Source organism: Cebus imitator, unplaced genomic scaffold (assembly GCF_001604975.1).
Source record: "Cebus imitator isolate Cc_AM_T3 unplaced genomic scaffold, Cebus_imitator-1.0 Scaffold441, whole genome shotgun sequence".
Lineage (NCBI taxonomy): Eukaryota > Metazoa > Chordata > Mammalia > Primates > Cebidae > Cebus > Cebus imitator.
Window position 1 is genome coordinate 700,948 of NW_016107756.1, and position 9,833 is coordinate 710,780.

Below are 9,833 nucleotides of genomic sequence, written 5' to 3' on the forward strand. Positions count from 1 at the left end.
TTTTAAAGATGGGGTTTCACCATGTTGGTCAGGCTGGTTTTGAACTCCTGATCTCAGGTGATCCACCCGCCTTGGCCTCCAAAGTGCTTGGATTACAGGCATGAGCCACCACGCCCGGCCTTGCATGGCAGTTATTAACCTATTTTCATTACTATAAAATTTCCATGGTATAATATATATTTGTCCATTCTTCTGTGATGAACTTTGGGCTATTATGAAGAGTGCCTCTATCAGGATGCATTTCCTTTGGGTTTTCACGTTGGAGTGGGATTTCAGGATCATAGGGGTGCTCACCTTTAGCAGTATTCCCAAAGAATTTTCTAAAGTAGGTGTGCTATTTCACATTCCCACTAGCAGTGTATAAAGGTTTCAGTTACTTCACGTTCTCACCAACACTTGGTATTAACAGTCTTTTTAATTTTAGCCATGCTGGCTGGTGTATATTGGTTTCTCATTGTGGATTACATTTGTCTGATGGTTTATGAGGCTGGGCATTTTTATATGCTTTCTGGCCATTTGGATGTTCATTTGTCTTTCCTTCCTTTCTTCTTTTTTTCTTTTCTTTTTTTTTTTAAGAAGTTCCTATTCTCTTCTCTTGTTTATTTTTCTGTTGGATTCCTTCATTTGTAGAAATTCTTCATACACTCTGGACATGAGTCCTTTGCCTGTTACATGTGTGACAAATTCATTTCCCATGTGACTTATCTTTTCCCTCTCTTATTGAATTTCTTGAGGGATTCTTAATTTTACTATCATCCAATGTATCGATATTCTCCTTTTGGGGTAGTGTTTTGTTTTCTTTTTAATTATTAAAGAAATCTTTACCTGACTTCTGAAGAGCTTTAAAATCTACATATGCCTACTAAACCCCACTGCTTTGATATATATTTTGTGCTAGAAAATGAACTAGGCACTTTCATAGATGTTATTGTCTATTTTGTGAGAAAATATCATTACCATCATTTTCTAAGTCCAGGACATGCCATGTGTGCAGGACAATGCCATAGCTCCTGACATCTGGAACTCTTCCTGCATTGGAGATGGTGGGACTGATGCCACATTGGGGTTGTGTTGGTGCCCATTCCCAACCCCACAGGTGCAGGGCTTAGAAAATGGAGGAGGGCCAGGTCAGAGCTGTGGTCCTGCAATGGACTGAGGATATAGAAGAGTCTCATTGCATTGCCAAGGGGGGTCCAGGGACTGCAGGAGGTGGGAGAAGAGCAGACAGAGGAGAGATCCTGCATAAGGAAGAGCAGAGTACAAAGGGCGAGACCCTGAGGAAAAATCAAAAAGGGAGGTATCTTTTGCTTAGCAGCTCAGTACTGCAGGCATTAGAGGTGAGGGCATAGCCACTGGCTCCAAATGTACTATCTCTGACATTCGTTATTTGGTGCAAGGACTGGGAGAAAGTTCTGCACTGCACAGACCCTGCCCAGGAAAGGTAGAGGGTACTGCAAAGCTTGTGGACGGGCAGTCAGGGCTGTCCTGCGGGCAGAGGCTCCAAGGCATGTGAGCCATGCTGGTCCGTGGATAGGGGCAGGCCTCCCAAGAGGGGCCCACACCAGCTTTTCTCTCACTCTTTCGGGATCAAGAATGTTGAACACACAATGAAAAGCCCAATTTACAAAAAGAAAGTATTTGCCTGATGAGGTTAGAACTGGTATTATAAGTAGTTGCCAATTTATATATTGTGACAGAAAGCAGATCAGTCATTGCTTGGGGTGGAGCCAGGCAGGAGAGACAGGAGAAAGGAATCACAAAGGAGCAGAAGAAAACCTATGGGACATGGACATGCTCGCTGTCCTGATAATGGTGATGGTTTCACAGACGCATAAGTCCCTCTATTAGATGTTAGTAACCCCTCAGTGAGACTGTTATGCATCCTCCCAATACACACACACACACACACACACACGCACACATGTAGTTGCAATCAAATGGTTCAAGGTACACTTTAGTTGTGCAAGCACATGTTCTCCAAGCCTGCCTGCCCATTTGGCTCTTCCAAGCATCCCAGTCACGAGGGAGTGAGACCAACACTTGGATGGGCTGACTCCAGCTGCAGCATGGCTGCTGAGACTACTTCAAGTTCAACATTCTGGGACTCCATGAAGCCCCAGCTTGAGGAGAGAGCCTGCCAGATATACAGAGAAGGAAAGACTACTAACCCCACATCTGTCTTGCCCCCCTGACTACTACACACGGGCAACCACTGGAGCTTCTGACTTGAACTTTAAATCCGTGGGACCAAGACAGGAGATGTCTCTCCCAACCCCTTTCCCCATTCATGCGAAAAGTGGCAGTTGAGAGTGGAGGAGAGGATTAAAATGCTAAGGGAATGAAACACATCTGAGGGTCCTCAGGACACTGCTGAGAATGGCTGGTGGAATGACAACCATGTACCTTAGAGAACAAGAATTGTGGGTAATTTTCCTTTCTCCACACAGTATGTTTCTTTACTAGTTTCTTACAGCAGGAGGCTTTAAAGCTCCATAGAATATCTTTAGTAATGAGAAACAAAACAAAAAATAAAAACAATTGTAATCGTCACAGCTAACAGATAGGTATTAGCAAAGATTTTTATAAAGGTGTAAAAATCAACAGACTATACTTTTATCTAAATGATCCCTGTAGTTTATGAAGAGGTGCTTCCAAGGTAGCTGAGACACTGACCTGCCATCATGGGATGATGTTCCCACCCTGGTCCAGGAGGGCTGAGCTGACCCTGTCCACTTCAGCTCCTCTGTGAAGTGATTGACTCTGGTGCTGATCACTTGGTCCCTCTGGTAATCGACAGCTGTTACCAGGCAGCTGACCAAGGACATTACTGAGGGCCAGACAGGGGCAAACAGGCTCCCGCTCTGGGACCATTAGCATAGGGCACTCACCATCTGAGCACCAGCTCCAGAGAAAAAGGAGAAAGAGTTGATAGTGTTACCCGGGAGTGTGGGGTCTTCAGTACTTGTCTTCTTAGAGGAAAGAATTTAGCCAAGAGGTAAGCAGTGACAGTGAAGCAGGTGTAGAATTTATTTAAAGACACAGTACACTCTGAAAGCCAAGTAGAGCGGGCTGCTTGGAGAAGAAGACAGCGTAGGTCGCCACGGGGGAAGCTCCTCTATGAGGGTCTTACATAATTATTCATGAAAAGGGTGTGAAGGGATGTTACTAGCAAGCACATTTTGGGTGGTCTCCTTGGTGCACACGCTCTATGGTGATGCGTGCTAGTATATATATCACGTCTTATCGATGTCTGAAATCTCTACCCAGGGGTGTGTTTTTTACCACTATAATAAGTAAATGTTACCTTTAGGGCAAGCCAAGTTGAAGGGTGCATGCTTGCTGTTAGGGAAAGTCCCTACTGAAGTTATCTCCTGTCAGGGTCAGATAAGTCCCAGTCAGGACCAGAGAAGCCGAACTGCAAGTCTGATGTGGCTGCTGTTTTCTCCTCATTGCTAGTGGGTATTGTTTGCTAGAGGGAGCAAGGTTTCCAGGGCTGCCTTTCCCACTCCTGTCTATCTCGCCGCCTACTAGAATGGTAATGCTGAGCTCCAGAGCGAAATGTTAGAAAGGCCTCCGTGCACCCCTCAGCAATACAGGCAATGGACCTTGGGAGACTGCGGGTCTGAGATGTGAATTGTTTGCTTTACAGTAAAATCTAAAACATTTATGCAGTACGTGAATCAACGTATCTTCAACACAGGAGTGTCCAGCTTTGCAAACCAGGGGCCGCTGTAGGGAAGGACCCGATCATGATCTTTAAATAGGAATGAGAGGAGCAGGCTGGTGGACGTCTGTCTGAGGGCATTCGTTTTCAAACACTCGAGCAAGGCCCCCTTTGCAAATGTGGGTGATGACTATCAAGATAGGGACAAGAAGTATTCAGCAACAGGTGTATTTTATAAAAATTAGTTATGTAAACATGTTTGTAAAAATTAAAACACAACAATGTAGTCTCAAAGTAAACGTTTCTCAGTATTACACCCACTAGAGATAAGTCGCGGTGGCTAAACAAAAATCTTGGTGCCTGTTCTGTGCACACTGACTGCCTCAATCTTCCAAGTCTATTTGGCTCCTGGTTTGGATAATGACAGTCAAGCCCCAAGCTGGACTCAGGAGGGAGAGCACTGACCAAATGATGTGGCTCCCACATGAATGGCAAGAGTTTATGTAGAAAGGACTAACAGTCTCTGATTTCATTCAATTCTTGAGCTTGATAGTAAAAGTTTGGATAACAAGCGATAGCCGTAGCAACGCGCATGGCGAGAACACAAACTGCTTCACATCCTCGTAAACGGTAAGTATCTGAGGCAGGTCTCAATCAATTTAGAAGTTTTTTTTTTTTTTGCCAAGGTTAAGAACAAGTCGGAAGGAATAAACACAGAATCATAGAAACAGTCTGTGGTCTGTGCCTTTCTCCAAAGATGATTTTGAGGCTTCATTATTTAAAGGGGAAGAATGTGCTGGAGGGAAAGAGGAAAAGTGTGGTCACATTACTGAATCCAGACATTGCAAGAGAAAAGGAGAAGGCAGGGGAATAGTCAATTGTGTATTCATTTTGTGCTCAGTAAATCAGCACTTCACATAAGATAAGATGAGCAGAGCAGCTACCTGTGGGATATTTAACATTTTATCTGCAGTCCTGGCTATGGGCTCAGGCAGCAGAGCCTGGGGCATCTTCACCGTGCCCTGGATTCCATTCATTCTGACCTTCCTCACTCATTGCACTGGTGGCTGCCTGAAGGGAACTCAAGGAGGTCTCCAGGATGTCACCTGTGATGACCTCTCTCTCCTCACTGGGAAGCAGACCTGATCTGTCCTCACTGTTCTCAGTATTGTTCTCTTCTTGCAGGGTCTTGGTAGGAGAATGTGTTCACTCAGTCCCACTCTGTGTCAGGGTCTCTGGGAAAAAAGAATAGCATCTTCTGCACCTGTGGCAGTGGTAGCACTGCGAGCAAATATGTGGATTAGTATCAGCCCTCCAACTCTGCCTCCATGACCATCTCTGGGCTGGAGTCTAAGGACTAGGCTGATTACTACTGTCAGTCTCATGATGACAACAACAGTTACCACACAGTGCTCCAGCCCCATGGGGAAGTGAGACAAAAATCTCCCCAGAATGTTCCTACTTCGGTCTGCCCTCAGCCTGTCCCCATCAGAGAGGGCTGCCTTTTCCTGTCTTCTACTTGGAGGTTGCTGTGAGCCAGGATCACACCACTGTGTGCTCCAGCCTTGGTAACACAGCAAGACTCCATCTCAAAAAAAAAAAAAAAAAAAAAAAAAAGGTAGAAAAAAAAAAAAAACACACAAAAAAAAAAAAAAAAAAAGAAAAGAAAAGAAAAAGGAGGGTGTGAGGAGAGAGAAACTAACTTACACATATTAATTATCCCTGCTCCCAAAATAAGATTTTTCTTCTTACAATAAACCTTCAAAGGAACTCATGGGGGATTTTGTTGGTTGCCTAACCAGAGAGCTATACTTCCCTACTGAGAAGACTGAAAACACAAAGATACACACGCTGAGACACACATAGAAACATATACAGGCAAAGACACAAAGAATTATCACTTTCTCAGTTTTCCCTGAAGACGGGTCATGAGCCTGGGACACCACCTTGGCCAATGTACCTGAAGCAAAGTCTAGGACATCTGAGGGAGAAGATTCCCTCTCTGGTAATGAGAGAGTGCATATAAGAATACAGTTGCCTCCCCTCTCCCCATCTACAGTCCAGTAAGCAGCTGACTTCTGAATTTGTTCTCACCCATTGCCCATGACAAGCCCATGAAAATTCCCAAGATAACAACCACCACTCTTAGAACTGCCAACCTATGGGCTTCCTGATTTTTGAGACAAAATTAATAGTTGTTTAAGGCCCTTTACCATAGTTATTTCCATTACAAAAAAAAACTTTCAACAAAAAGCAATGTAACATGAAAGATCAGGAAACTGACCACATAGCTAATGCAGGAAGGAATCGCTGTGGCTGCACAAAAGGATGTAAAGCAAGTCTTTCATGACCTCTCCCCATTACGCTCCTTTGCGTTTTCCCAAAAGACACTTCCGAAATGAACTAAGTAAAAAGGCTGGGGGCTCGAATACACACAAAACCTCTAGAAGTTTGTTGGTGCTCCTCTACCTGGATTATCACTTGCAAGGCCTTCTTACAGAAACGGTGGCACCCATGACAGTCACAAGTTATATGTGGGTGAGCCAAACCCCACAGTATGCTGTGCTCTTACACCTGTGAATACATCATGTTCCTCCCAAGCAAGGAGGACAAGATTTCTATTCCCATTATCAATCTATTTGAAATCATTACCTTCTCTTTCCTTCCATCTTCATTCCTTTCAAAGTCTAGAGAAAAATATATTTTTAAAAACTGTGCTACTACACAAAATTTGCAAAGTGCAATGAAAACAAACTAACAAAAAAACCCTAGAGTATCTGTACCCAGAGGTAATATATTAAACACTGTCATATGATCTGCCTTTGTAAACAATGATATAACTACACAGACATCTTTAAACTTTGAAAGGCAGTAGTTTGTGTCTTATTTTAAACTTAATACATCATGAGTATTTCCCTTTCCATTTATTCAAACAACATTCAACATTGCTAATAAATCAGTAAAATGTTATTTTAAATGATTTGGAAAAGCCTCAATTATCTTACTGCAAAGATGTACCATAATTTATCTACTCTTTCATAAATGTGGGGATTTAGGTTGTGTCTAAGGTTTACTATTGCAAACAAACAATACCATGATGAAAATCCTTTGATCCCACCTCAATTTCCTTGGGGCAAAAAATTCCTGCATCAGTCTCCCTTCCATCTTCCCTGGGGAAGACTTCTCCTTGCCTTGGCTGTGACTCCACCACTACCACAGAGGCCCATGGTACAGCACCCACAGCTTCCTACCCACCCCAGGCCAGGCAAGGCCAGGCCAGCCTGCAGCACTCTACCCACCTTCCCAGTCCTCAGAGTTGCTGCTGCGGCCACCACTAGCACCAATGCCAATACCACTGCTGTCTGCCTCAACACAGGGACCCATTCTAAAAGGCTCCTGCCACCTGGCCACCTCTGCACCCTGTCCCTGCCCTGGTGGCAGCCAGCCACCCTCCTACCTCTCCGGCGCTCTGCAGTCTCCATCACTGCCACCCACTGCAGCGAGGCGAGCCATGGTGCCACAGGCTCCTGCCTCCAGCATGCAGCAGATGGCTCTTCCTTCTCCTGGCATGGAGCAGCTGGGCGGGCAAAGCCACAAAAGCCTAGAACAGGACACAGAATGGTAGCATTAGATCCCCACCTTATCATGCTGGCCACTGGGTGGCACAGGCCAGTTTCAGTGAAGGCACTCACACCCATCCTCCAAAGTCCATGGCATCTCTTTTTGGCCCAAGCTGGCTAGGGAGTGGAGACTGGAGACGCCATAGTGCCTGGGCTTCCCACTCTACAGGAACGACTGGGACCACCCAGGCTGTGCTCGGGAAGCAGGAGCAGCAGAAACTCAGCCCCAGCCAGCCGTCCCCACCAAAGTGCTGGTTCCCATTCCTGAGACCTCCACCCACAGGCACCCCATGGTGTCTGCTACTGCATGCCTGGGTATCCTTGGCAGTCTGCAACACAGAATGTGAGGGCTCGGGCCTGGGAACCACGATGGGTCTGGGTGCCCTGCTGTGATCAGGATTTTCACAGAAAAGTGTGTCCACCATGCAGGAGGAGATGGCCCTTTAGAGTTTAGGGCCCGGGGAGAGGAGGACCACTCCTCTCTCAGAGACCACCACTGTTGCTGAAACCTCCATCACCTGCCACCAGCAATGCAGCTTCTGACAGAGCCCCTAACCTGCTGCCACCAGCAGTGTAACCCCAGGATAGTGCCAACACCCCATCCCCCACCACTGGCAGTGTAGCATGTGATGGCAGCCCCTAACCTGCCCCTGCCTTAGACACTGCAGCACTCGATGGCACCCGCAAACCACCCCCCTGCCATGGGCAGCACAGCCCGGGATAGTGCCCCAACCGACTCCCTGCGGTGGACAGTGTAGCCACAGATAGCGTTCCGCACTAGGCCCCCACTGCAGGCAGTGATGCCCCCATATGGCACCCAAACCACCCCCCACTGCGAGCACTGCAACCCTGAATAGTGAGTGCCCTAACCCACTCCCTGTTGTGAACAGTGTGGCCCTGGATAGCGCCCCCAACCAACTCCCTGCCTTGGGCAGTGCAGCCACAGATAGCACTCCAAACTCCTTCTCCACCTTGGGAAATACCACCATGGACAGCTCAGGTAGCCCCTGCCACAACCCAGGGCACCCAACCTGCCCCTGCCACAACCAACGCAGCCCGGAATAGCACACTCACCCACTCTTTGCCAGGCAGTGCAGATCCCTGAGAGCACCCAACCCACCCGCCACCTCCCCTCGACTCAGGCTGTGTATCCGGCCCCAAGAGTGCCCCAACCAACCCTCTACCCCCCTCCATGGGCAGTCCAACCCTGTGTAGCTCTCCCAAAAAGCCTCCCCACCTCTTCTCAGTGTAGTCCCCAAAGTGCCTTGAACACCACCCCTCCTCGTCACCAGCAGTGTAGCACCCTATAGTAATCCTAACCCATCCTCCACCACCAGCACTGCAGCCCCAGATAGTGCCCCTAACCCGCTCCCCATGTGGGTAATGCAGCCTTGGATAGTGTCCCCAACCAGCTCCCAGACACAGGCAATGATGTCCTGGATATCACACCCCCCACCCACTGGGGACAATGTAACACTTGATAGCACCCCCAACACACCCCTCACCGCTGGCAGTGTTGCACCCCATAGTGCCACCAACCCATCCCCGACAAGGGCATTGCAGCACCTGATAGCTCCTCCAACTCACCCCCCACCTAGGGCAGTACATCCCCCGACAGTGCCCACAAAATGCCCCACTGCTGCTGGCAGTACCGCTTGGGACAGGCCCCATCCCACCCCCCCAGCAATGGGCAGCACACCCCAGGAAAGGGCCCCCAACCCTCTCTCCTCCGTGGGTAGTGGCACCTCAAATAAGCCCCCCAAACAGCCCCCGCAACACCAGCAGTGACACCCTGGATAGGGCCCACTGCCCATGGCAGGGCACCCCCCAAGCCGTCCCCCATGCCTCAGGCTGTGCAGGCCAGGATGGCGAATCTATCCCGCCATCTTTTTACCTTTCCAGCTGTGCTGTAGTCTCCGTCACCGCCACCAACCGCAACAGCTAGGCGACCCGATGCTGCAGGCTCCAGCCTCCAGCCTCCAGCATGGGCAGCGGGCGGCCACTCCTCCTTCTCCTCTAAGTCAGCTGGAAGCAGGAAGGCCCACGTAGGCAGAATTCTGAGTCCCAAAATGGCGAGACACCCTCTTGCCGTCCTTTATATAAGGCATGCCTAGACTACATGTTCTGATTGGATGAGAGCAAACTTCAAGGTCTACTCTCATTGGGCTTCATTTGTATGTTCTGATTGGTTAGCCTAAGACTTGGTCTCATCCAGCTGGGCAGGCAGAGCTGCGGTACCTTTAAGGGGGTGGTAGTGCTTCAGTTTGAGTCGAGGGATGCAGCCGGCTGGGTTCCCCTACGGAAGGAAGGCGAGACTCTGCTTCCTGCGAGGATCTGGTGGGAGCAGCGGCAGGGTCGGAGGGAGTCAGCAGAAGCCGCGCCATGGCCCTAAGGAGTCCACAGAAGCGGCCGTGTAGCCGGAGGGAGTCCGCAGAGGCCGAGGCGCGGCCGGAGGGAGTCCGCAGAGGTGACAGCGCGGCCGGAGGGAGTCCGCTGAGGCCGAGGCGCGGCCAGAGGGAGTCCGCTGAGGCGGCGGCGCGGTCGGAGGG

The 9,833-nt window shown here is 48.7% G+C and overlaps 1 long non-coding RNA gene across 1 annotated transcript in view; it reads right to left on the reverse strand.

The window, feature by feature from the left end:
- LOC108290689 overlaps positions 1-9,833 on the reverse strand; it is a 13,479-nt gene extending 3,646 nt beyond the window's left edge. Inside the window, exons 1-2 of the long non-coding RNA XR_005197175.1 lie at positions 9,179-9,833; positions 7,122-7,265 (exon numbers count right to left, since the gene is read on the reverse strand). This is a non-coding gene — a long non-coding RNA (uncharacterized LOC108290689). The remainder of the gene's footprint in view (positions 1-7,121; positions 7,266-9,178) is intronic.